Source organism: Rhinoderma darwinii, chromosome 2 (genome assembly GCF_050947455.1).
Source record: "Rhinoderma darwinii isolate aRhiDar2 chromosome 2, aRhiDar2.hap1, whole genome shotgun sequence".
NCBI lineage: Eukaryota > Metazoa > Chordata > Amphibia > Anura > Rhinodermatidae > Rhinoderma > Rhinoderma darwinii.
Window position 1 is genome coordinate 112,525,406 of NC_134688.1, and position 27,528 is coordinate 112,552,933.

Here is a 27,528-nt window from a genome sequence, read left to right on the forward strand (position 1 = left end):
GATCAGTGCTGCCAGGCTTCAAGTAAAACAAGTAAAAAGTAATAAAAAAAAAGTTTTATAAAAGTGTAAAAACAAAAGTTAACAAAAGTTATAAAAAAAACTTACAAAAAAAAAAAAAAAGAATGCTTTTTTTCCTATAATAAAAGTCTTCTATTATAGGAAAAAAATGAAAATGTTTAAAAAAAAACACATATTTGGTATCACCGCGTTCGTAACGACCCAAACTATAAAACTATAATATTATTTTTCCCGCACGGTGAACACCGCAAAAAAAAAAATTAAAAAATAATGTCAGAATCACTTTTTTTGGTCATCAACCCTCCCAAAATATAGAATAAAAAGTGATCAAAAAGTCGCATGTACCCCAAAATTGTAAAAATAAAAACTACAACCCGTCCCGCAAAAAACAAGCCCTTACACCACTTTTTTGACGGAAAAATAAAAAACGTTATGGCTCTCAGAATGTGGTGACACAAAAAATAAATAATTTTATCAAAGTTATTTTATTGTGCAATCGCCACAAAACATAAAAACCTATATACATATGGTATCGCCGTAATCGTACCGACCCGCAGAATAAGGTAAAATGTCATTTCTAGCGCACGGTGAACACTAAAAAAAAAAAAAATACAAAAAACATTGTCAGAATTTATGTTTCTTTGTCACTGCTTCCAAAAAAAAAACCTAATAAAAAGTGATTTTAAAAAAAAATAATCACATGTACCCTAAAATGGTACTAATGAAAAGTACAGATTGTCCCGCAAAGAATAAGCCCTCACACAGCTCCGTTGGAGAAAAAATAAAAAAGTTCTGGCTCTCAGAATATGGCGATGCAAAATGTGCAGAGTGTTCCAAAAGCGGATAAGATCGGGCGCCATTTATCAGTGCGACACCGGCCACATATCTGCGAATTATTATTTATGTACCCCATTATTATACCCTCTTATTATGCTCTGATGTACTCCGCACAGATTACATATACCCCCACATCATAAACTGAAATACCAGCAAAACCCCAAACAGAACAGTTACCAAGCAAAATATGCGCTCCAAAAGCCAAATGGCGTTCCATCCCTTCTGAGCCCCACAGCGTGCCCAAACACCAGCTTATGTCCACATATGACATTTTATATCCGGGAGAACCCGCTCATTGTATGAGGTATTTGTCTCCAGTGGCACAAACTGGGCACAATATATTGTGCATTAAAATGGCATATCAGTGGAAAATTTTAATTTTCACTTTGCACCATCCGCTGCGCATTAACGCCTTGGCGCACCACGACTTAATAGCATGTCGTGGTACGAGGGGTTATTTATGGAGCGGGCTCATGCGCTGTGCACGCTCCATATTCTGCAGGTGTCCGCTGTGTATTACAGCTGACACCCTGAACTAACGGACAGGAACATCGATCGCGTTGTTACAGGAGCCTGTAAAATGACATACTGCAATACATTAGTATTGCAGTGTATTGTACCAGCAACCTAATGATCGCTCGTTCCAGTCCCCTAAAGGGACTTTTGGGAGGTTTCCACTATTTTGGTACCTCAGGGGCTTTGCATATGCGACATGACACCCGAAAACCATTCCAGCTAAATTTGAGCTCCAAAAGCCAAATATTGTTCCTTCCCTCCTGAGTCCTGCCGTGGGTCCAAACAGCAGTTTATTACCACATATGGCGTATTGCTGTAATCAGGACAAATTGCTTTACAAATTTTGGGGTAATTTTTCTCCTTTATTCATTGTAAAAATTAAACATTTCTATGTTTTTTCAGAAAAAAAAGTAGATTTTAATTTTCACGGCCTAATTCCACTAAATTCAGCAAAAAAACTGTGGGGTCAAAATGCTAACTATACCCCTAGAACAATTCCTTGAGGGGTGTAGTCTTCAAAATGGGGTCAGTTTTGGGGGGATTCCACTGTTTTGCTTACTCCAGGGAGTTGCAAACGCGACATGGAACTGAAAACCAATCCAGTAAAATCTGCGCTTCAAAATCCAAATGGCGCTCCTTCCCTTCTGAGCTCTGCCGTGGCTCCACACAGCAGTTTAGTACCACATATGGGGTATTGGCGTAATCGGGAGAAGTAGCTTTACAAGTTCTGGGGTGCTTTTTAATCTTTATTCCTTGCAAATATTTTTTTTTATATTTTTTCAGAAAAAAAAGTAGATTTTCACTTTCACAGACAAACTCCAATAAATACCGTGTTTCCCCGATAGTAAGACACCCCCGATTGTAAGACGTATCGGGGGTTTCAGGGGGGTCGGCTAATATAAGCCGTACCCCGAAAGTAAGACATATGTCTTACTTTCGGGGAAACACGGGGGTATTGCGGCCTCCTGCCCACTTCCGCGCCGCCCCCCTCTCCATACGTCACCGCGCCGTCCCCTGCACTTGCTCCTGCTGCAACTGCCGGAATCGAAGCGCTCGCCGATTCCGGCAGTTTAACCCATTAAATGCCGCTGTCAATAGTGACAGCGGCATTTAATGTGTTTGACAGAGGGGGGAGCTCCCTCTGTCACCCGATCGGCGCCCCCGCAAACAAATCGCGGGTCGCCGTCGGGTTTCCATGACAGCCGGGGGTCTAACAAAGACCCCCAGGTCTGCCTTCAGCATCTGCCTGTTAGGCGATGCCGGAGGCATGACCTAATAGGTTGCCTGTCAGTTTTACACTGACAGGCAATAATGCTTCGGTATACTAAGTATACCAAAGCATTATATATGCGATCGGCACATCGCATAGTGAAGTCCCCTGGTGGGACTAAAAAAAAAAATGTAAAACAGTTAAATAAAGTTTGTGAAAAAAAAAAATAAATAAATTCGACAATTTTTTTACAATATAAGACATACCCCGAAAGTAAGACATAGTGGGGCTTTTGGGGATAAAAAGAAAGTAAGACACTGTCTTACTTTCGGGGAAACACGGTATAGCAAAATACTTGTGGGATCAAGATGCTAACTATACCCCTAGATAAATTCCTTGGTGTGTAGTTTCCAAAACAGTCTCACTTTTGAGGGATTTCCACTGTTTTGGCACCACAAGACCTCTTCAAACCTGACATGGTGCCTAAAATATATTCTAAAAAAAGGAGGCCCCAAAATCCACTAGGTGCTACTTTGCTTCTGAGGCCGGTATTTCAGTCCATTATCACACTAGAGCCACATGTGGGATATTTCTAAAAACTGCAGGATCTGGGCAATAAGTATTGAGTTGTATTTCTCGGGTAAAACCTTCTGTGTTACAGAAAAAAAATGTATTACAAATGAATTTCAGCAAAAAAAATAAAATTTGTAAATTTCACCTCTACTTTGCTTTAATTCCTGTGAAGCGCCTAATGGGTTAAGAAACCTTCTGAATGCTGTTTTGAATACTTTGAGGGGTGCAGTTTTTAATATGGGGTGATTTATGGGGTCTATCTAGTACATAAGGCCCTCAAAGCCACTTCAGAACTGAACTAGTCCCTGTAAAAATAGCCTTTTGAAATTTTCTTGAAAATGTGAGAAATTGCTGCTAAAGCTCTAAACGTAACGTCATGGAAAAATAAAATAATGTTCAAAAAACTATGCAAATATAAAGTAGACATATGGAATATATAAAATAGTAACTATTTTGTGTGGTATTACTATCTGTTTTACAAGCAGATACATTTAAAATGAGAAAAATCATAATTTTTGCACACTCTAAATTTGTGTTTTTCACAAATAAGCAATGAATTTATTGACCAAATTTTAAACACTAACATAAAGTACAATATGTCACGAGAAAACAATCTCAGAATCGCTTGGATAGGCAAAAGCATTCCGGAGTTATTACCACAGAGACACGTCAGATTTGAGAAAATGGGGCTGGTCATGAAGGTCAAAATGAGCTCGGTTTTGAAAGGGTTAAAGAGGCTCTGTCACCAGATTCTCAAATCCCTATCTCCTATTGCATGTGATCGGCGCCGCAATGTAGAGAACAGGAACGTTTTTTTTTCATTTTTGGCCAAGTTATGAGCTATTGTATATATATATATATATATATATATATATATATATATATATATATATGCAAATGAGCTTTGAAATGGACAACTGAGCGTTTTTCCGTTATGTCCAACTGGGCGTGTATTGTGTTTTTAACTGGGCATGTTTATGTGTATGACGCTGACCAATCAGTGATCAGTCAGCGTCATACACTCATCTCCATTCATTTACAAGCAGCACAGAGTTCTTACTAGAACGATGTGCAGCCAGATACACAAGTGTCCTGATAATGAATACACACGAAATCCAGCCTGGACGTCATGTGTACTCAGAATCCTGACACTTCGGACTCTTTTCTGAGATTTCAGCAAGCCACTCGTAATCTCGCGAGATTACGGAGGTAAACGAGATTTCGTTTCCCTTGCTGGAAATCTCAGAGAAACGATTCAGAAGTGTCAGGATGCTGAGTACACATGACGTCCAGGCTGGATTTCATGTGTATTCATTATCAGGACACTTGTGTATCTGGCTGCATATCGTTCTAGTAAGAACGCTGTGCTGCTTGTAAATGAATGAAGAGGAGTGTTGACACTGACTGGTCAGCGTCATACACATAAACACGCCCAGTTGTCCATTTCAAAGCTCATTTGTATATATATATATAAATAAAATAGCTCATAACTTTAAAAAAAAAACAAAAAAAAAACGTTACTGTTATCTACATTGCAGCGCCAATCACATACTATAGGAGATAGGGATTTGAGAATCTAGTGACAGAGCCTCTTTAAACCTCAGTCTAGTTCATGGCGTTTGAACGAGTCCCTTCTGACAAATCCCCAAATATCCCAAGAAATTGTAACTGAACTTGAATCCTTTTTCCAAGTTAATTGCGCGACTGACGCTTCCCCAGCTATTAACTGGGAGGCCTACAAAGCTACCCTCAGGGCTGATTCAGACGAACGTTGCGTTTTTGCGCGCGCAGAAAACGCGGCGTTTTGCACGCGCAAAAACCACTTGACAGCTGCGTGTGTCATCCGTGTATGATGCGCGGCTGCGTGATTTTCGCGCAGCCGCCATCATAGAGATTCTAGTCTACGTCAGTCACTGTCCAGGGTGCTGAAAGAGTTAACTGATCGGCAGTAACTCTTTCAGCACCCTCGACAGTGAATGCCGATCACAATATCGAGAAACCTGTTAAAAAAAAAAAAAAAAGAAGAAAAAGTTCGTACTTACTGAGAACTTCCCGGCCGTTGCCTTGGTGACGCGCCTCTCGACATCTGGCCCCACCTCCCTGGATGACGCAGCAGTCCATGTGACCGCTGCAGCCTGTGCTAGGCTGCAGCTGTCACTTGGACTGAATTGTCATCCCGGGAGGTCAGACTGGAGGAAGAAGCCGGGAGTTATCGGTAAGTCAGAATTTCTTTTTTACACGTTCATGTATATTGGGATCGGAAGTCACTGTCCAGGGTGCTGAAACAGTTTAACTCTTTCAGCACCCTGGACAGTGACTATCTACTGACGTCGCGTATCGGAATTTTTTTTGCCGGGTTCGGCCAAAACTAGTTCGGCCGAACCCGGTGAAGTTCGGTTGTCCGGGTTCGCTCATCTCAAAGACACTCCGTTTGGATGTTTGGAAACAGAAAAGCACGTGGTGCTTTTCTGTTTACATTCATCCTTTCGACAGCTGGTGCGCTGTTTCAGTCGGTTCGCACGGAAGTGCTTCCGTGCGACCTGCGTGGTTTTCACGCACCCATTGACTTCAATGGGTGCGTGATGCGCGAAATACGCGGAGATATTGAGCATGTCGCGCTTTTTGCGCAGCGGACAAACGCTGCGCAAAAAGCACGGACTGTCTGTACTGCCCCATAGACTTGTATTGGTCTGTGCGTGGCGCGTGAAAACCACGCGGCCCGCACGGACCCAATACACGTTCGTGTGAATCCCCCCTTAGAGGAAAAACTTATTCAGATTGCCTCACATCTAAAAAGAACTAGAGACCAAATTCTTAAAGATAAGGAAGCAGCTTATTTGGTTTTCGTTAGTCAACAAAAGGCAGATAATAAACTTTATTTACAGTCTAAAATGGAGGATGCCCGTACTGAACTTGTGCTTACCACTATCGCAGAAAGTCACATTCGTTGGACGCAATATTGATTTTTGTGCCCAGTGACAAACCAGGCACCCTATTAGCTCGGAAACTTGGTCCATTGTCTAGTAACTTTATGGTCCCTAAACTAAGGCTAGCGAACGGTAATCTCACGCAGCACCCTAAAGTGGTTCTCAATAGTTTCCTTTTATTCTACTACTCCCTGTATAAATCTCCTCCCCAGCTAGATAAATTGAAATCCTGAAGTGAAGAATCAGTTCTCCTTGCCTGTATTAAAAGACCCCCACAGAGATAATATGGAGACCCCTATATCGACTCAGGAAGTTATGGCTGTGATTAAATCCCTCAAATAAGCTAAATCCCCAGGTGCATTCTCTAATCTATACTATAAAAAATTTGCGGATGTGTTGGACCCTCACTTGGTCACCCTCTAATACTTTGAGGGATGGTGGTTCTCCTGGACCTGAAGCCGTCAGTGCATACATTTCAGTATCCCAAAACCAGGTAAAGACCCCGCTCTTCTTGTCAAAGTTATAGGCCAATATCACTAATGTCGACATGAAGATTCTCACTAATATCGACATGAAGATTCTCACTAATATCTTGGCCACGAGACTCAATGCCTTTCTAGAACAATACATTTCACCCTAATAAAGGTGGGTTTTGTACCGAACGGACAAGCGGCTGATGACTAGAAGAATCATTGATCTTATATCCCTTGTTCGTTCACATTGGGATAGATCACAGAAAACGGGAGCATTGTGCCGGTCGCTGGACCTGCATAAAGCTTCCGATTCACTGACCTGTGACTACTTATTTTTTGTTTTAAAGGCGTTGAGGGTTGAGATAAATTACCCTTTCGAAAAGTTTATACTCTACTCTATCTGCCCAGGTAATCATCAAGGTATTTTTCTCAGACCATATATCCATAGCCCGGGGAACGAGACAGGGGTGCCCGCTCTCCCCTATCCTTTTTGTCTCTGCAATTGAGCCCCTGGCCCCCCTGATCAGAATGAATAAAGACATAAAAAGGGAATTGAAGTTAGGGGTAGACACATAAGTGTGCACTATATTTGGACAACATCTTATTGGTATTGTCATCCCACTTACGTCCCTCCCGAATCTTTATCACGTCTTAGACCAATCCTCCCAAATCTCAGGATTGAAAGTCAACCATGACAAGTCTGGGGTCTTGAACATCAGCATTCCACGGCCAAGTTGATACAACTGAACTTTGAGCGGAGATGGAGACACAAAATATCCTATGGGGGGGGGGGGGGGGGGGGAGGTGTTCACCTCACTCCTCGCTATTCCACCGGGTTGCACAAATTAATTTCCTCCCTCTCAAACAAAAACTGAAAACAGACCTGTTGCACTGGGCTTCTATTCGACTTTTCTGGTTCAGCAGGATAGCAGCTATTAAAATGAATTCCCAGAATCTTATACTTCTGCTGCACTTTACTTATAGATATCCCTACCCCCTATTTAAAAGCTTATATTGTCCTTAATTTGGGATCCTAAACGATGTAGGGTCCCACAAAGTACCCTCTATGCTCCTAAAGTCTCAGGGGGATTGAGTTTACCGAACCTCACTAAATACTATGCTGCTCGCCTTACACACTTAGTCTCACTGCACAGCGTAAGTAACCAAACACATTGGATTTCTATTGAACAGGCAGCCACTCCTGAGGTTACTGTAGGCCAGTTGCTGTGGCTGAAACCCAAAGACCACCTACGTTATGCCCGCTCCGCTCTACTTCCTTGGCGCTGTGGGATAGGTTGAGTCGCAGGTTCCGGCTCTGTTCTATACACTTGCAGCCAGATTATTTGCTAATCCTACTTTTGCTCCTAGAATGCAACAGTCAGCATTCCAATGGTGGTTAGATAAAAAAAAAATCTACACCGAATTAGACACTTCTTTGGTAGACTAGGAGTAAAACCCTGTCATTTTTATCAGTCTATATATCACATGCTGGGCTGAGATCTTTCGCTTTCACCAGATTCACCATTTTATGTCCTCATTTAAAACTACTTCAGTTCTGCAAAGCACTTCAGTATTTGAGAATTTAGGCTTGAATAATTCTAGTGGTCATCATCTCTTGTCTAATATTTACTCTTTTTTTGGTTTCTCCATTAGACAAACTGACATATGTCTATGTGGGAGAGATATGGCAGAACGTACTACAAAAAATTCCATTAACGCTTCGCTGGTCGAAGCCAATTATAAAGTATTTTTAAGATGGTACTTACTCCCCTCTAGACTGGCCAAGATGTTCCCTTCTTCCTTCAGACACTGGATGTGTGGGAGACCCTCTGCATATATGGTGGGGTTGCCAAGGGTACGCCAATTCTGGCGACAAATCTTTAATAGGTTATATTCTATAGCTCAGATGAACTTGAAACTTTCCCCGTCACAGGCGTTACTTAATGAGACCATCCCTGGATTATCTAAGGCCTCTCATAAATTTGTATCCTTTATTTTTCTGGCAGCCAAAATTGCTATAGCTTCATCCTGGAAAAAAGTCCTGTGATTCTTCTTCATCTGGTTAAGACTAAACGGACTTGGATTATGGTCAACACTGTATGGTGTCCGATAAGGAAGCGCTCGCCCTTCAAGTTTGGGACGATCTCTTCGTTTCATTTTGCCTAGAAGACATTTGACCCTCGTTCTCCTAACTTCCCCTCCCCCCTCTCCCTTTTAGTCCTTCTAATTTTATTGAAATGTGGCAATATTTGGAATAAATTTGACTGTTATGATTCGATTTATGGGGATTGCCCCCGGATACTATCTGCATTGTTTGATGTACCATTTATATATTTTCTTGAAAACCTTCAATAAATACTTCAAATGTTTACATAGCCTTTAACCCCTTCCCACTCCTTGACATACTATTCCGTCATGATGAGCGCTTCGTCCACGCTCAGTCACGGAATAGTACGTCATGGGAAGAACCGCCATTCCAGCCCCCCTCCCAGCACACAGAGGAGCTGTGACAACTGCTGTCTCATACAGCAGTTGCCGCAGCTCCTTCCCCAGGGACCGATCGCAGTGTTCCGTCGATTAACCCATTAGAGGCCACGTTCAATAGCAATTGCTGCTTCTTAGGTGTTAAAACACCATTGACGTCTCGGGATGTGATCACAGGCGTTGATGGTTGCTATGGCAACCAGAGGCCTAACAATGGCCTCTGGGTAGGGCATCCATGGGAGCTTAGTAGGTACCAAAGGCAGCTGACAGCTCTACGCATGTAGTGAAGTGTATTAGAATAGTGATCAGGGCTTCATGCCTTCAAGTCCTCTAGTGGGACAAAGAAAAAAAAAAAAAAAAAAAAAAAAAAAGTTCTGGCTCTTAGAATATGGCAACACAAAAAGTGGGGAAAAAAAAAAAAAAAAAAAAAAAAAAAGTGTATCCCAATAATCGTATCGCCCCCGCAGAACAAAAGTGAATATGTCATTTATAGTGCACAGTGAACACTGGAGAAAAAATAAAATGTCAATTGTGGAATTGCTGGTTGTTTTTTTTTAGCCACCATGCCTCTTAAACTTGCATGCACCCCATGAAAAATACAATGAATTCCACAAGGGGTCTAGTTTCCAAAATTGGGTCACTTTTAAAGGGTTCCCCTGTACTGGTACCTCAGAAGTTCTGCAAATGCACATGGCGACCAGAAGCCAATCAAGTGAAATCTATGTAAAATAGCGCTCCTGCCTTTGAGCCCTGCAGTTTGTCCAACCAGCAGTTTATGACCACATATGAAGTATTGCTGTAATCGTGAGAAATTGCTTTTCAAACGTTGGGATGAATTTTCCGCTTTATTCCTTGTAAAAATGTGTACGTTTTAATCATAAAAATGTGATTTTCAAATTTCACAGCTTGCAGCAAAAAACATGGGTGTGTCTAAGTGCTCACTATACCGCTCAATAAATTCCTTGAGGGGTGTAGTTTGACACTTATGGGGGGGGGGGGGGGGGGGGTTTCCACTGTTTTGGCATCAGAAGACTTCAAATAAATATATTCTAATAAAAAGGAGGCCCAAAATCTACTAGACGCTCCTTTGCTTCTGAGGCCTGTGCTTCATTTCATTAGCACACTAGGGCCACATATGGGATATTACTAAAAATTGCAGAATCTGGGCAATAAATACGGAGTTGCGTTTCACTGTTAAAACCTTGTGTTACAGAAAAAAAAAAAAAAAAAAAAAAAAGGGAATAAAAAGGATTTTCTGCAAAAAATTATGACATTTGTAAAGGTCACCTCCACTTTGCTTTAAAATCCCGTGAAACACCTAAAGGGTTACGTAATTTTCTAAATGATATTTTAATTACGTTTAAAAAATGGGGAGTTTTATGGGGGGTTTAATATATAGGCCCCCTAAAAGTCACTTCAGAACCAGTCAAAAATAAATAAAAACCTAGTAGACGTTTGAGAAATCTAAACTAGTAACTATTTTGTGTGGTATAATTTGTCTTACAAGCAGATACATTTAAAGAGGCGGTCACCAGTTTATAAGCACCCTATCTCCTACCTAATCTGAAACGTGCTGTAATAGACGTTTTTGTTTTTTTTTACGTTTATTTTTGACAGTTATGATGACTTTTTGTTTTATGGCAATTTGTTCTGAATGCCCAACTGGGCGTTTTTTTTACTTTTGACCAAGAGGGCGTTGTAGCGAGAAAAAAAAGTGTATGACGCTGACAAATCAACATCATACACTTCACTGCATTCATGTCCAGCTGTACTCACAGCATAGCGTGATCTCACGAGATCACGCTGTGCTGTCACTTACCCCCACAGTAACTTAACTGGAGTGTCGGGAGAATGAAAAGACATCACCTTCTGGCTGGAGGCCCCTTCACCCATAGGCAGCCATGTTAAAAAACATTGTGCAGTATACTTTATTTTTTATCAGGATTCCTCAGGATGGAATAGCATAGTCTATCTACTATGCTAACCCAGACTTAAAAAAAAAAAAAAAGGAAAGGAAGAGGTATACCGATGTATAACACGCTTTTGTCCTCCATCGGGCTAACGAAGCCCTATAAACACGTTTATCGTGTACATCGGGAGCTTTCCTGATGTACATGATAAACGTAGGGCAGAAACGTGATCTGGAGGGGGCTGTAAGAAAGCTTTCCAAGTCACCATTAAAACATATTTGAAGATTTGGCCACCACAATTTACCTTTCGGACATCATAAAACAGAGTCCCCCTCTCAGCAGACTCAAGCCATCATGTTTAAGGGTATGTTCACACGACAGCGTCCGTAACGGCTGACATTATGGGGATGTTTTCAGGAGGAAACATCCCTGTAATTTCAGCCGTAACGGCATGTGCAGGCGCTTGAACGCCGCGTCCATTACGGACGTAATTGGTGCTGCTTTTCACTGGAGTCAATGAATAATGGCTCCAATTAGTGACAGGTCAGCGGCGCGTAAATATATGCCTCGTGTGAACAGACAGACGTCAGCCCATTGCTTTCAATGGGCAGATGTTTGTCAACGCATTCAAGACGTAATTTCGGGCGTAATTCAAAGCGTAAAACGCCTGAATTACGTCCGTAATTAGTGTGTGTGAACATACCCTAAGGTGGTTATACCCAGCTTAACATAGATTACCTATCCACAAGAAAGGCGATAAAAGGAGTCCCCCACGATCAGTAGAGTAGAATCGGGGTCTCAAGCCTAGGGCTTGGAAATTATCACCTAAATCAAGATTAATGGAACATGTAACCTCGAGAAGCGATTAATGAACAATTAGGACCACACCCTTTTTGCATACCACGCCCCTATGTGCATGCTACGCAATTAAATTAATATGTATCCCAAGTTTGCTGTATGCTACTGTATATAATATACCCGGAAATTGCCCCACACAGTATAAGGCATCCATAACTGCCCTCCAAAGTATAAGGCCCCCATAATCACCCTCCACAGTGTAATGCTCCTATAACCACCCTGCACACAGTATAATGCCAGTATAACTGCCCTCACACTGCATAATGCCCCCCATAGCGCCTAATAAAATACATACTCACCTAACCCCGTTCCAACAATGAGTGGAGGAAATCCGGTCTGTGTAGCCCAGTGCAGACATGCATGACGATATCACTGCGCAGACAGGCACGAGGCAGAGTCGTGAGCGTCCAGCGATACATAGTAAATGGTAAAGCACATACCTTACGGCTCCCTGCTATACCATTGGATTCAACTGACTTGCCTCCTGAGGACGCAGATCCAATTAAAACGGCGGGGTGGGGAGTTGAAAGACGAATGTGCAAGATTATCGGTTTCTGTGTTTTTTTTCTTTCTATTAATTGCCTGGCCGCACTCGAGACCCTCGTTGCTCGACCTACCAGCGGTCGACAATGTGTGGTTCGGCTCCAGTCAAAATTCTATGGGACTGATTGAGGCAGCAGAGTAGAGCTCAACTGTTTTCAGAAGCTCCATATACATTAAATGGCACAGAAGGGCCCATTCTCAGTGCACACATAATAATTTATAAAGCCTCTGACCTTCAAAACGCTACAGCTGAAACACTATATACAAACTTTTATGTTACTATAGACTTTTTACGAAACCTTCGTTTTAGCTGCCCCCTCACAAAAAAAAAACAACAAAACAGAAAACACTGCTAAATGCATGATGAAATTTATTGTATAGGCCAAACTGTCTTCCGTAGTAATTTACATTCACGTGCTGCAGAAAATTTTCACACCGAGAATAACTAGTTAAAAAAAAAAGTTGAGATTTTTGAAAGTCCTATTCACATTTTGTGGGAAAGACTTGCATAAATTTAAGGCGCACTGGCAATTGTCAAATCCACAAAATAGCATATCTGATTTACTCGAATTTGGTATTCCGATTGTAAAGAACACATGTGGAGTTACAGTGCAAATTTACGTTTCAAAATGTCTGTTTGGCACACAAGTGCAGTGTGTGACCATGGCCCAAGGCCTTGGTTTGTGTCCGGTTTTTATGCATATGAACGTCTGTGATGCCTCAGTGTGGTTTCCGTGTGTCGTACATTTTTTACTTTGCAAGAATTTCACCTTTTCTTTTCTGCATTTCTTTAGCAACTGATCAATGAAAAAACCTAACAGCACACGCCTGGTCGAGAGCTTGGTCTGTAAAAATGAACCAGAATAGGACATGACGTGAGTTTCCCTGCAATGGACACAAGCTCCGTGAAAATAAACCGCTGTGTGAATAGCCCCACTGACTTGTATGGGTCGGCACGCTGTGCTGCTCAAATCCACAAAATCACAGGTCTGGTTGATTATAGTGGAAGTTTCAGGCTGAATAATCAAAACCATTTGAATTTCTTTTAAATTATTTAATGAAGCACAAACACTGCAATTTGTTGACAAAACTATACGGACACAGTATCAGCCATGTCATTTTCTCACGCATACATTTTACATTCAAACGCAAACTCTAAAGCCTTATGCACACGACCGTAGCCATGTGCACGGCCGTGATTTTCGGGTCGGCCGGCAGCGGAGTGTGTCACCCATTATTAACTATGAGCCTGGACCGCAGAACACGGCTGTAATAAGGCATGCCTGTTCTTTCTGCTGTCCAGAATCCTGGGCCATGCACGGACCACGGTCATGTGCATGGCCCCATAGAAATGAATGGGGCCGAAATGCTCCAGTGGATTTTCGGGGGAATTGCGGCTGCAAAAAGTGCATGGGGCCCAACTATGAAGAATAGACATCGGGATCATCTTCTAAAGAAAAAAACAAAAAAAAACAAAAACGCACAAACAGTCATTACCCCAGGACATAACCATCATTTAAAATTGTAAAATATGGACCATGCAAAACCATGTGAGTGGACCAGATACAGGACACAGTCCCTGCAAAACTAGAATAGAATATTTCTAAAAAGTCACGTTCAGACATGGCTGAATTGCCACAGATTTTCGGTAAAGATTCCACAATTTACAGTACAATACACGTGGATAGAGTTTTCAGTCTGAAGAAACCAGAGCATGTTGCAAAATCACAGATCCATTGCGGTCCATTTGTCCATTAAAAAAAAACAAAAAACAAAAACAAAAAACGTATGTTGTGTGTATCAACTGTGTCGCCAGGATTCACAGCAAGAAAATTTATGTCACCAGTTTGTGAAGCCACAAATCCAGGCTGCAAGATGACTTGACCTGAGTTTTGTGGTCCACCGCACTGATCCGTAAACATCGTGGTCGTGTGCTATTTGCAAAATTGCATATAGTACATGGACAAAGAACTACGTTTGTGCGCATGAGGCCTAATACAGAAGGACATGAAACATCCACAAACAAGGAATCAGTGAGGGGGGGGGGGGCGCCACAACACACACACACACGTGTCTCCATGGAGGTTCAGTAAAGGTCCATTTCACAAACCCACAGTACAGCCAATATTTTTGGGACGGTGGATATAAATAGCTACACATTTAGGCCCCCTGCATACGCTGCAGAAACCACCACTTTCAGGTGAATGGAACGGATTTTCAGTCAGAGAAATGTCTACAACAAAATGTACCACGTGCAGGGGGCCATAAGACATACAATTGTCCCACGGATCCAGATTAAGGCCCCATGCACATGAACGTGCTTTTGCGGCCGCAATTTCCCCGAAAATCCACAGGAGAATTACGGCCCCATTCATTCCTATGGGGCCATGCACACGACCGTGGTTTACACAGTCTGTGCATGGCCCGGACGCAGAAAGTACGGGCATGTCTTACTACGGCCGTGATCTGCGGTCATGTGCACGGCCCACGATTTGAGGGTGGCTTGCGGGTGTCACTCCACCCCCGGCCAACCCGAAAATCAGCCGTGCACATGGCTACGGTCGTGTGCATGAGGCCTTACATATACACCTACATTTCATCTGTCGACCGTTGACTTCCATTGTAAATAACCAGACCACGTATGTTTTCTTGTTCTGAGAAGCGCAGTGGCCTACGCTGTCCAGACTATCAAAACAGAAACGGGTCAGACACGGGCAAAAAGGACACCATCAGAATACCACTGCAAAACTAAACCAATGGGTACGTTACCACATAAAAAATGTTTCTTAGGTAGACAAAAATCATGGTGTGAACACAGCCTGACTCATACACGTGTATTTACTGTTGCAAAAACAGCCAATATGGAATCATATATACACACTGAATAGCATGCACCAGTTATTACTGCCTGACACAGCACAGGAGCAGTCCGCCATATAGCAAACAAATGGGACTACATAAGAGACTGAAGTGACGAGGCGGACGGGTAGCATTCCAGTAATATAACGGCACACTCGCCAATGGCACTGCATTTCACACAAGCCATTAACTTGTGACGCCATAATGCAGGAGTGCACGGAAGACACACTTAAGAAAAGTGCTATATATTCAGAGATAGCATTAAAGTTATCACGTCCTCCACCCTGCAGCGACGGGACCTCATACCCACCGGCCTCACAACCCGGCCAGGCTCTGTATATAATAACATGGACTCAGAGTTTCCCCCACCTGCCCGAAGATTTACTTCCTTCAGGGGCCTCTGCAAGCTCTTCAGCCCCAGAAACCTGAGCACTTCAGATATTACCACAAGTACTCACCGTGACTAGCCCCAACCCCAACGGAGCGGACGCCGCCTCCGGGGTAGGGAGTCTCCGGTGCCCGGACGCTCCGTCTCTACGTTTACCCCTGACAGAAGCTGACGCCACCACCGGTCTCTCAGTTCTGCTGCTACGCAACCCACAGCCAAGTCACGCCCGTCCGTCCAGTGACTGATAGGCGACATTATCCAATCATATGGCAAAATTATGAAGAGTGGGCGTGGATTTTTCGCTCTTTGACAAATCAAAAACAAGAAAGTAAAGAGGGCGGGGAATAAGACATTGTATGTGTCCCGAGAAAAGGGAGAACCTTTAACTCATTCCTGAGCTCATGACGTAAGAGCAATCCAGACCAATCAGGGTGTAGTTGCTAGTCAATTGTTTCCAAACGTCACCGGTTCGTACACCCCCAGAGTTCTAATTACGGCTCACTGTAAACTCTGGCGCCATCTTGGTTCTTTCCATTCATCAGGTGCAGGGGGTGCTTCCTTGTACCGGGGCCATTATTTTAGGCTCTGCCATGTATTGAATGACACTTTTCTGTGTGACGTATATGTACAATTCCTACATCTACATCAGTTCATTGCTGTAGTTTTAATTATATAGGGATTTACAAAGCCACTGAAATCATAACGAGGGGCATATATTCTGAGGTGATTTGTGACTAAGAACAAAACGCCTAAATGGTACAGGAAGCCTGAGGATAAATTTGGGCACAAATGGAGATAAAAAAAATAAATGGAAGTCATATTAGCTACGTGTTTATAAAACATCCAACATTTAGGCCGGATTCAGACGAGCGTGTGCGTTTTGCGCACGCAAAAACCGCGGCGTTTTGCGTGCGCAAAAGGCACTTGACAGCTCCGTGTGTCATGTTCATATGGATGCGCGGCTGCGTGCTTTTCGCGCAGCCGCCATCTTTATGACACTCCGTTTGGATGTTTGGAAACAGAAAAGCACGTGGTGCTTTTCTGTTTACATTCATTCTTTTTCTGTTATTGCGCGAATAACACGCGTCCCACGGAAATGCTTCCGTGGGGCATGCGTGATTTTCACGCACTTATTGACTTCAATGGGTGCGTGATGCGCGGACTAAAGCTGCGCAAAAAACACGGACTGTCTGCACTGCCCCATAGACTTGTATTGGTCCGCGCGAGCCGCGTGAAAACCACGCGGGCTGCACGGACGCAAATCACGTTCGTCTGAATCCGGCCTTACAATAAAAATCTAATCTAAATCAGTTCACAATGAGGGCAGGTTCACACGGCTTATTTTCAGGTGTATTTCGGAGTGAAAAGCGGTCGTATTATGCTCCGAAATACATTTGAAATACGCTTGCAAACCACTTCTCATCGATTTCAATGGGAATCACAGTGATGTTCATACAAGACTAAGGCTATATTCACAATTAGCAAAAAACGTCTGAAAATATGGAGCTGTTTTCAAGGAAAAACAGCTGATTTTCTATTGAGTCAATGAAAAACGGCTCCAAAAACGGCTCAAGAAGTGACATGCACTTCTTTTTCGCGGGTGTATTTTTACACAGCCGTTTTTCAAAACGGCCGCGTAAAAAAACACCCCGTCGGAACAGAATGGGCAGATGTGTGGAGGCGTTCTGCTACAGATTTTTCGGCCGTTTACGGCCCGAAAAATGGCCGAAAATAAGCAGTGTGAACATACCCTTATTTTTACGCTGCCGAAGAATATTACAAGCTGATTTTTCTCATTGACACTTTCAGGGTATGTTCACACCGCCTATTTTCTGCCGTATTTCGGGTCGTAAACGTCCCGAAAAATGGCTGAAAATGCGGGGGCTGAACGCCTCCAAAACATCTGCCCATTTATTTCAATGGGAAAAACGGCGTTCCATTCCCACGGGGCATTTTTTTTACGCGATCCTTTGTAAAAACGGTGCGTAAAAAAACACCCTGTAAAAAAGAAGTAAATGTCACTTCTTGGGCCGTTTTTGGACCAGATTTTCACAGCTCCGTATTTTATAGAAGTTTTTTGTTAAGCGTGTGAACATAGCCCAAAAATACGCTTCAAAAACACTGAAAATCAGCTCCAAAAATGCATGGATTCAGAGATGGTTTTCACTTTAAATCACGCTCGTATTTTTCTGCCTGAACATTGCTGTGTGAACATGCCCTGAGGTATTTACACAATGTGTTCACAAATGGTTTTACATAGGCAGATATCACCCTTGTTTAACCACCTTTAAAGGAACAGTGTCACGAAAAAAATAATTTTTACATCAGTTTGATGTTAGTGTTTTATTAAAAACTTTTAGATTTATTTGTGTGTTTGTGTTTTACTTCTTTTTATTTTTGAACTTTTTCTTCCCTATGGGGGCTGCCATTTTTTTTTCCATTTCTGTATGTGTCGATTAACGACACATACAGACATGGAATACGGCAGCCACAGTCCCATAGTGAATGCGAACGGGGCCCGTTCCATCCACTATGGTGTACGCCGTCTGTGTGGGAACGGCACATGCGCCGCTCCCACACAGTCCAAGTTGAACTGTGCGACGTCCGGCGCCATTTTCCTGTGGACAGGAAGTCGCGGCCGGACAGTAAGATTACTACTTCCGGTCGCGGCTTCCGGACTTGTGCACTTGGAGCGGCGGTAGCAGACGGAGCGGACGGACCGGAGGGAGCGGCGGCGGCAGGAGCAGGTAAGTTATTTCTGTGTATGTAAGTGTTATACTGTGTGTTTACTACTGTATGTTAACCTACTACACTGTGTGTTAGCTCAAAAAATGGCGACACACATTGTAGGAGGTTTGACCGTTCAATCCCCTCGTTTCTCCCGGCACTAGCCAGGATAAAGGAGGGGGGGATTCTGAGAGCTCACTAGAGCGAGTGAGTTTTCTCAAATTTTGCAGCATAAAGCAATGTGGTTGCTTTACCACATGCAATGCTGCAATTTTGGGAATTGCTCCATCTAGTGACCAGCACTGGGAAATATTATAAATTAGAATCAAATTTATAATATTTCCTGACTCGTGAAAAAAATTAGAACAATGTTTAATCACCTATACACTAATTGTTTAACTAAAAAAAAAAAAATTTTTTCTAGTGTCACATTCCCTTTAACAAGTGCCGATCAACAATACCGTACGTTGATCGGCGATTGTTAGCTCACTTCACATGGAGCAATAATTGTTAATGCATGAGGACTATCGATCGTTACTACAATCGTTCGTCTCCATGCAATTGCATCACATCGACAGCACTTCTCCCTGTTTACACGGGAAAATGTGCTACAGACAATCGACAGTTTATTTGCCCGCATAAAAGATGCGATCAGTTGATGAACGAGCGTTTGCTCATTCATCGGCTGATCTTTGCTCTGTTTACACAGGGCAATGATCAGGAATAATTATCGTCACAATTCCCTTTGTTTCCAAGCACCCATAATGATAATGATAATGGGCCCTTGTCGCTGCTCTTAGTGACATTTACTTACAATAGGCATTGCCGTCTAGTGCACAGCACTTGTAAGATTCATCACTAGGCAACCACGGTGCTCCCTGCCACCAGCGAGGGTAAGGGTATGTTCACACGCAGTGGTTTCAGACGTAATTCGGGCGTTTTACGCCTCGAATTACGCCTGAAAAAACACCCCTAATACGCCTATAAACATCTGCCCATTGCTTTCAATGGGAATTACGATGTTCTGTTCCCACGAGCCTTTATTTTACACGTCGCTGTCAAAATACGGCGCGTAAAATGACGGCTCGTCAAAAAAGTGCAGGACATTTCTTGGGACGTTTTTGGAGGCATTTTTCATTGACTCCATTGAAAAACAGCTCCAAAAACGGCCGTGAAAAACGCGAGTTGTTAAAAAAACGTCTGAAAATCAGGAACTGTTTTCGCCTGAAAACAGCTCCGTATTTTCAGAAGTATTTTGCGTTTGCGTGTGACATACCCTTATACTGATGGAAATGTCCATCAGATCCTCCACAACGACTTTTCAAACCACCAATCGTTCATTGGTGGTTTGAAAAGTAATTTAGGGAGATGCGTTATTACGTATTCGATTTATTATAAGAAACAGTATTCCAGTCTCTGAGAAGGGCACATGCTCTGTTAATGAATCGTTCTTAGGGGGAAAACATCGCCAGGTCGGACCTGCCATAGTTTTCTACACCTTTTGGGTTAGAAAAGTGTCGGAAATCAAGTTCTGCTTATGTTTTATGAGACATTCATGTTTTTCAGAATAAAAATGGCATGGGGGCTTTATAAGTATGACAGTATGAGAACGACGTCCGGTAATATAAAGCTGCTATCGGTTCACATGGGCAGGACATTGTCTATGGCCTTGTTGACACAGTAAAAAATGTATGCAAATTCTGGCCCGTTTTGCCGAATCAGAATCTGTGTGGATTATACTTGTAAAATGCCTCCCATTGTTTCAATGGGAAACCACCCAGTTGTTCATGTGGGGCGGAATTTTCAGCGCAAGGAACTGAGAAAGGCCTTGCTGAAAAAAAAGAAGTGACTTATCAATTCTTGAGGCCTTGTTCACACGGAGGATTTTTAATAAAGAAAAATCTGAGGTGGATTTAGCTAAGATTCCGCTACTAGGGATGCACGATGCATCGAATCTTCGATACTGTTTCGATCCGTGCATCCCCAAACGGTTCGATACCGTTATTTCATGCATTTCGATACTGAGCTGTGCGGCCGGACAAGTGCCCGCTGTCAGGATTATGTGATGCGGCCAGCGCTGCACTAATGAGCGGCGGCACTGAAGACAGAACATGGGTGCACTACAAAACACCCCCATGTTCTGTCTTCAGTGCCTGCGCCGGTGCTCATAAGTGCAGCGCCGGCCGCATCTCCCCATGCTGACCGCGCACGCACTTAATGTCAGGAGCGGGGCAATGGCTGTATTGCACAGCTGCAGCCCCGCTCTATAACGGCAGAGATCAGAGAAACCTCTCATCTCCGCCGCTATTCCCCTGAATGCTGCGATCAAAGCTGACTGCAGCATTCAGGGGGATCCCTGTGACGTGATTGGGGGACATACCATATATGGGCAGACAGCCCAGGGTCCATTGAAGGACCCCAGGGCTGTCTTACCATATTTCCTGTTGTTAGGGCATACTTAGGGTATGTTCACACGCACTGTTTACAGACGTAATTCAGGCATTTTACGCCTCGAATTACGCCTGAAAAAATGGCTCCATTACGCCTACAAACATCTGCCCATTGCTTTCAATGGGTTTTACGATGTTCTGTTCCCACGAGGTGTAATTGTACACGTCGCTGTCAAAAGACGGCACGTAAAAAGACGCCCGTGTCAAAGAAGTGCAGGTTACTTCTTGGGACGTTTTTAGAGCCGTTTTTCATTGACTCCATTTAAAAACAGCTCCGATAACGTCCGTAAAATAGCGAGTAGTTACAAAAACGTCAGCTCCGTAATTTCAGACGTATTTTGCTACTGCGTGTGAACATGCCCTAAGGTATGTCCTAACAACTGCCTGGGTACTATCAGTGCACAGGCTAATGTACTGGCATATAGATATATACCGGTACATTACTATCAGCATATATATATATGCCAGTACATTAAAGTTTAAAAATAAAATAAAAATGAAGTAATATTAAATTAAAAAAAACACACATACACCTTTTTTACAATAAACATTAAAATAAGTCACAATACATAAAATACACATATTCGGTATTGGCGCGGCCGTAATAACCTGCACAACAATTTTTTTGCATCATTTATGATGTGTAAAAAAATAAAATAAAAACTGCTTTCTTTCACATATTGTGGGGCACGAGGTGTGATGAATTTAACCCCCATGTGCCTCACTTTAAGGCCGGGTTTACACGAGCGTGTGCGTTTTGCACACGCAAAAAACGCACCGTTTTGCGTGCGCAAAAGGCACTTAACAGCTCCGTGTGTCATCAGCGTATGATTTTCACGCACCCATTGACTTCAATGGGTGTGTGAAGGATGGTTTATTTGCTTATATTCTCTGTATGAAATTACATTATGAATTATCAAGCAGGATGCCGAATTACTAAGATATGTATTCTCCATTTTGTAATGAACTTTCCTCTATATAATTCAAAGAAACATCTTATCTTCATGTGTTAAACGTGTGGCCTTCATAGTCCATTGTAGCCGGTTGGCTGAACGCCCAGACATAAAGTGCAACTATTATCGCAACAAACTCCCCCATGAGAACAAATCACTAACAACTGCCTATTATATGCCTGTCTCCAGGTTTTACCTGATGTCAGCATTTTAATGAAGAATTAGAATTATATATTTGAAATATTCTTATGGTCTGCTATTGGCTGAATAAGAATTATTGTCACATTGCCTCTGATTGGTTAACCTCAAGTCTACACCCCATTTGAATGATATTATTATAATTGAGTTTGGAAATAAACCTGTAGAGGAGTATTTTGAGCATATCAGCAGCGTCTGTGTTTTTTCTCCTCTCTCGATATACACCGCGTTCCAAATTATTATGCAAATGTTATTTTTCGCTGATTTTCCTAAATAGTCGATGCAAATGACAGTCAGTATAATCTTCAAGCCATCAACCGTAGGAGTATAATGTGAATTTTATTGAACAAATCTCCTAATGATAACAGATTTTTTTTTAGAAGTAAAAAACTCAACATGCACTGTTTCAAATTATTATGCACAATAGAGATCAAAACATTTTAAAGATTGTAAAGAGAACTAAAATGGTAATTTGTTGAATTTGCAGCATCAGGAGGTCATATTTACAGAAATCAAAAGCTCTTTCAATCAAAAAAAACTTAACAGGCAAAGTTACATGTTAACATAGGACCCCTTCTTTGATATCACCTTCACAATTCTTGCATCCATTGAATTTCTGAGTATTTGGACTGTTTCTGCTTGAATATCTTTGCAGGATGTCAGAATAGCCTCCCAGAGCTTCTGTTTTGATGTGAACTGCCTCCCACCCACATAGATATTTTGCTTGAGGATGCTCCTAAGGTTCTCAATAGGGATGAGGTCAGTGGAACATGGGGGCCACACCATGAGTTTCTCTCCTTTTATGCCCATAGCAGCCAATGACACAGAGGCATTCTTTGCAGTATGAGATGGTGCATTGTCATGCATGTAGATAATTTTGCTACGGAAGGCACGGTTCTTCTTTTTGTACCACGGAAAAAAGTGGTCAGTCATAAACTCTACGTACTTTGAAGAGGTCATTTTCACACCGTCAGGGACTCTAAAGGGGCCTACCAGCTCTCTCCCCATGATTCCAGCCCAAAACATGACTCCGCCACCTCCTTGCTGACGTTGCAGCCTTGTTGGGACATGGTGGCCATTCACCAACCATCCACTACTCCATCCATCTGGACCATCCGGGGTTGCACGGCACTCATCAGTAAACAACACGGTTTGAAAATTAGTCTTCATGTATTTCTGAGCCCACTGCAACCGTTTCTGCTTGTGAGCATTGTTTAGGGGTGGCCGAATAATAGCTTTATGCACACTTGCAAACCTCTGGAGGATCCTACACCTTGAGGTTCGCGGGACTCCAGAGGCACCAGCGGCTTCAAATACCTGTTTGCTGCTTTGCAATGACATTTTAGCAGCTGCTCTCCTAATCCTATTAATTTGTCTGGCAGAAACCTTCCTCATTATGCCTTTATCTGAACTAACCCGTCTGTGCTCTGAATCAGCCACAAATCTTTTCACAGTACGATGATCACGCTTAAGTTTTCTTGAAATATCCAATGTTTTCATACCTTGTCCAAGGTATTGCACTATTTCACGCATTTCGCCCTGTGGCCTGCTTAATAATGTGGAACGTTCTTCTTAAGTAGTTTTCCTTTGATTGGGCACACCTGGCAAACTAATTATCACAGGTATCTTTGATTGATTACAATCATCCAAAGAGCCCTAAGACACAATACCATCCATGAGTTTAATTGAAAAACCAATAATTAAATGTTTATGACACTTAAAGGAACAGTGTCATCACAAATTATTTTTTTATATGTTAAAGATGTTAGTGCTTTATTAAAAACGTTTATATTCATTTGTGTGTTTGTGTTTTACTTTTTCTTATTTTTACACTTTTTCTTCCCTATGGGGGCTGCCATTTTTTGTTCCATTTCTGTCTGTGTCGATTAACGACACATACAGACATGGAATACGGCAGCCACAGTCCCATAGGGACTGCGAACGGCTCCCGTCCCATTGACTTCCGTGTACGGCGTCTGTGTGGGAACTGCGCATGCGCCGCTCCCACACAGTCCAATTCGAAATTGGCGCCGTCCGGCGCCATTTTCCTGTGGACCGGAAGTCGCGGCCGGACAGTAATATTACTACTTCCGGTCGCGGCTTCAGGATTTGTGTACTTGGACCAGCGGCAGCAAACGGAGCGGACGGGCCGGAAGGAGCCGCGGCGGCAGGAGCAGGTAAGAGATTTCAATGTATGTTCGTGTTTGTGTGTGTTTACTACTGTATGTAAACCTACTACGCTGTGTGTTAGCTCAAAAAATGGCGACACACAGTGTAGGAGGTTACACCGTTCAAACCCCTCGTTTATCCCGGCACTAGCCAGGATAAAGGAGGGGGGGATGCTGAGAGCTCACTAGAGCGAGAGCTTTTAACCCAATGTTGCAATGCTGCAATTTTGGGAAATAGCTCCATCTAGTGACCAAAAATGGGTAGTATTATAAATTAGAAATAATTTATAATATTTCCTGACTCGTGAAAAAAATAAAAAAAATTTGAACAATGTTTAATCACCCACACACTAAATGTTTAATTAAAAAAAAAACAACATGTTTTTCGGGCAACACCATGCCTTTAAATCCAATGTGCATAATAATTTGGAACACGGTGTATATCGGTATGAAATATCCTGATTAGGATGCTGGATAAAGTGCCTGGCGTGAGTGTCTGTTGGAACACTCGTCTAAATTTCAGTCTAATATATCTTGAGCCATTGACTTCCACGACAGGTGCATGATGTGCGAAAAACGGCCAAGTATAAGACATGTCGTGAGTTGTTTTTTTTCCAATTCAAAGTTTTTTATTGGTTTTAATACAAACACTTACAAAAACATACAGAGAAAATGTGTCCCCATAATAAAAGGAACATGACAAATAGGGCGCAGCCCAAACAGAAGGGTAAACATTACAACCCATGAAGAGCACACACTACAACAGCCATCTGGGCATCATAACGGGAAGGACTATTACTGAAAAGGAAGTGGTGAGAAAGGACATGTCGTGAGTTTTACGCAGCGGACACACGCTGCGTGAAAATCACGGAATGTCTGAATGGCCCCATTGACTAACATAGGACGGTGCGACGCGCGTGATTTTTACGCGCGTATCACGGATGTTAAACACGTTCATGTGAATAAAGCCTTAATGTGAGGCACATTCAAAATTCATCACACTTCGCGCCTCACGTCAGCAAATGGAAGAACTTTTTTTTTTTTTCGATTACTGTTGGCAAAGTATCGTTTTGGTATCGAAATCGCAATACTACACGAAGTATCGGTATCGAAATTCAAATTCTGGTATCGTGACATCCCTATCCGCTACAGAAATCCGAGGCTGACTTGCATTTCTGCCACGGTGTTTCGGTAAAAACTGGCTTGTCACTGCACAAAGATCAATAGGGCTGCACGCTTTCAATGTGATCTGCGTGTCATTTGCCAATGCTATTTCTCAAACCGAATCCGCCATCAAAACATCGTTAACCCCTTCTCGCTTTGGCCACTTTTAACCTTCCTGACGGCCTCATTTTCAAATCTGACATGTTTAATTTTATGTGGTAATAACTTCGGAATGCTTTCACCTATCCAAGCGATTCTGAGAATGTTTTCTCTTGTCACATTGGACTTTATGTTACTCACAAAATTTGCTCGATACATTCAGTATTTAATTGTGAAAACCACCAAAATGTAGCGAAAAATTGCAAAAATTTGCATTTTTAAAATTTAAATGTATCTGCTTGTAGGACAAGCAGTTATACCACATAAAATTGTTGCCAATTAACATCCCCCATATGTCTACTTTAGATTGGCATCGTTTTTTTAATATCGTTTTATTTTTCTAGGACGTTACAAGGCTTTGAACTTTAGCAGCAATTTCTCACATTTTCAAGTTAATTTCAAAAAGGCTATTTTTACAGGGGCCAGTTCAGTTGTATATATTAGAAACCCCCAATAAGTCACCCTATTTTAAAAACTTCACCCTCAAAGTATTCAAAACAGTTTCTTAACCCTTTAGACATTTCACAGGAATTAAAGCAAAGTAGAGGTTCAATTTACAAATTTCATGTTTTTTTGCAGAAATTAATTTTTAATCAGAGAAATGCAACTCAATATTTATTACCCAGGTTCTGCAGTTTTTAGAAATATCCCACATGTGGCCCTAGTGCGCTTATAGACTGAAGCACCGGCCTCAGAAGCAAAGGAGCACCTAGGGGATTTTGGGGCCTTCTTTTTATTAGAATATATTTTAGGCACCATGTCAGGTTTGAAGGGCTCTTGCGGTGCCAGAACAGTGGAAATCCCCGAAAAGTGACCCTATTTTGGAAACTACACCACTTGAGGAAATTATCTAGGGTATAGTGAGCATTTTGACCCCGCAGGTTTTTTGCAGAAATGGTTGGAAGTAGACCGTGAAAATTAAAATCTACATTCTTTCAAAGAAAATGTAAGTTTAGCTCATTTTTGCTCATTTCCACAAGGACTAAAGTAGAAAAAGCAGCACCACATTTGAAGCAATTTCTCCCGATTAAAACAATACCCCACAAGTGGTCCTAAATGGCTGTTTGGACACATGGCAGGCAATGTTCCCTTTAATATCAACAGAAAATGTATTCAGAGCATATATCAAACCATCAGGTATGACAATTAATTATCCAAATCCAAAAATATACCTGATGTATAAATAACATCAAGTAGACAGCAAGAATATAAAATATATAAATCTCTATTGTCCCATACGGGAAAAGTTACCCACAAAAAACATACATTTAAAATACAAAGAGCTAAAAACACCCCGGATGGGAATGTTCACCAAATCCCATGGAAATGACCATAAATTATAACATAATTGCAACAATATGATATTATAGTAGAATAACCAGAAGATCAGATATCTAGAATGATCAACTTTAGACGGCAAGATATAACTCAATGAGTATGCAAAAGAACATCAATGTCTAAATGGGCTAGTCATTTACCTGAAGTGGACATGGTGAAAAGAACACACTCCGATCCGAGGACCACCTCGACGCGCGTTTTGCTTCCTTCGTCAGGAGGTGAAGTATGCCTAGTGTTTCCCCTCTTAAGTACACCTCCAAATGAGGTGATGTTAACCGGCGCATGACAGGTCACGCCCATCTCCATGCGTCAGACAATCCGCGTCACGGCCGGAAGTTGTACCTGGAAACCAGGACTCGTTCTCAAACCAAAAGACAACTTCCGGTCCGACGCACGGGAGATCACGCGACCCGCATGCGCACCCATCAAGTACCCAACAGGTGAGAGAAGAAGCATACTGTCAATAGGGGAAAGTGTCGTTAATCATACCGGTCCCTAGAAAGCCAAAAATACCCATGTACGTGCACATGAAATAGACCTGACTATATCGAAATATCCTTATATGCATATTACAAAATACCAAAAATAGATTACTCATTAAATAAATAAATAAATAAATAATTGCATGACTGTACATATATTTAAATACCATCCATATATTAAAATGCCATAAAAATAATTATTATAATATATTACAAAGATAGAAATTAAACAAATACTATACCACCAACTATAACCAAAAGGAAAAATAATTAAATATAATTAAATATAATTG

General features: G+C 42.1%; 1 protein-coding gene across 1 annotated transcript in view; it reads right to left on the reverse strand.

The window, feature by feature from the left end:
* Positions 1-15,944, reverse strand: part of RNF41 (ring finger protein 41) — an 85,931-nt gene extending 69,987 nt beyond the window's left edge. Inside the window, exon 1 of the mRNA XM_075852148.1 lies at positions 15,667-15,944. The gene's annotated coding sequence lies outside the window, so the exon portion shown is untranslated. The remainder of the gene's footprint in view (positions 1-15,666) is intronic.
* Positions 15,945-27,528: the final 11,584 nt, after the last annotated feature.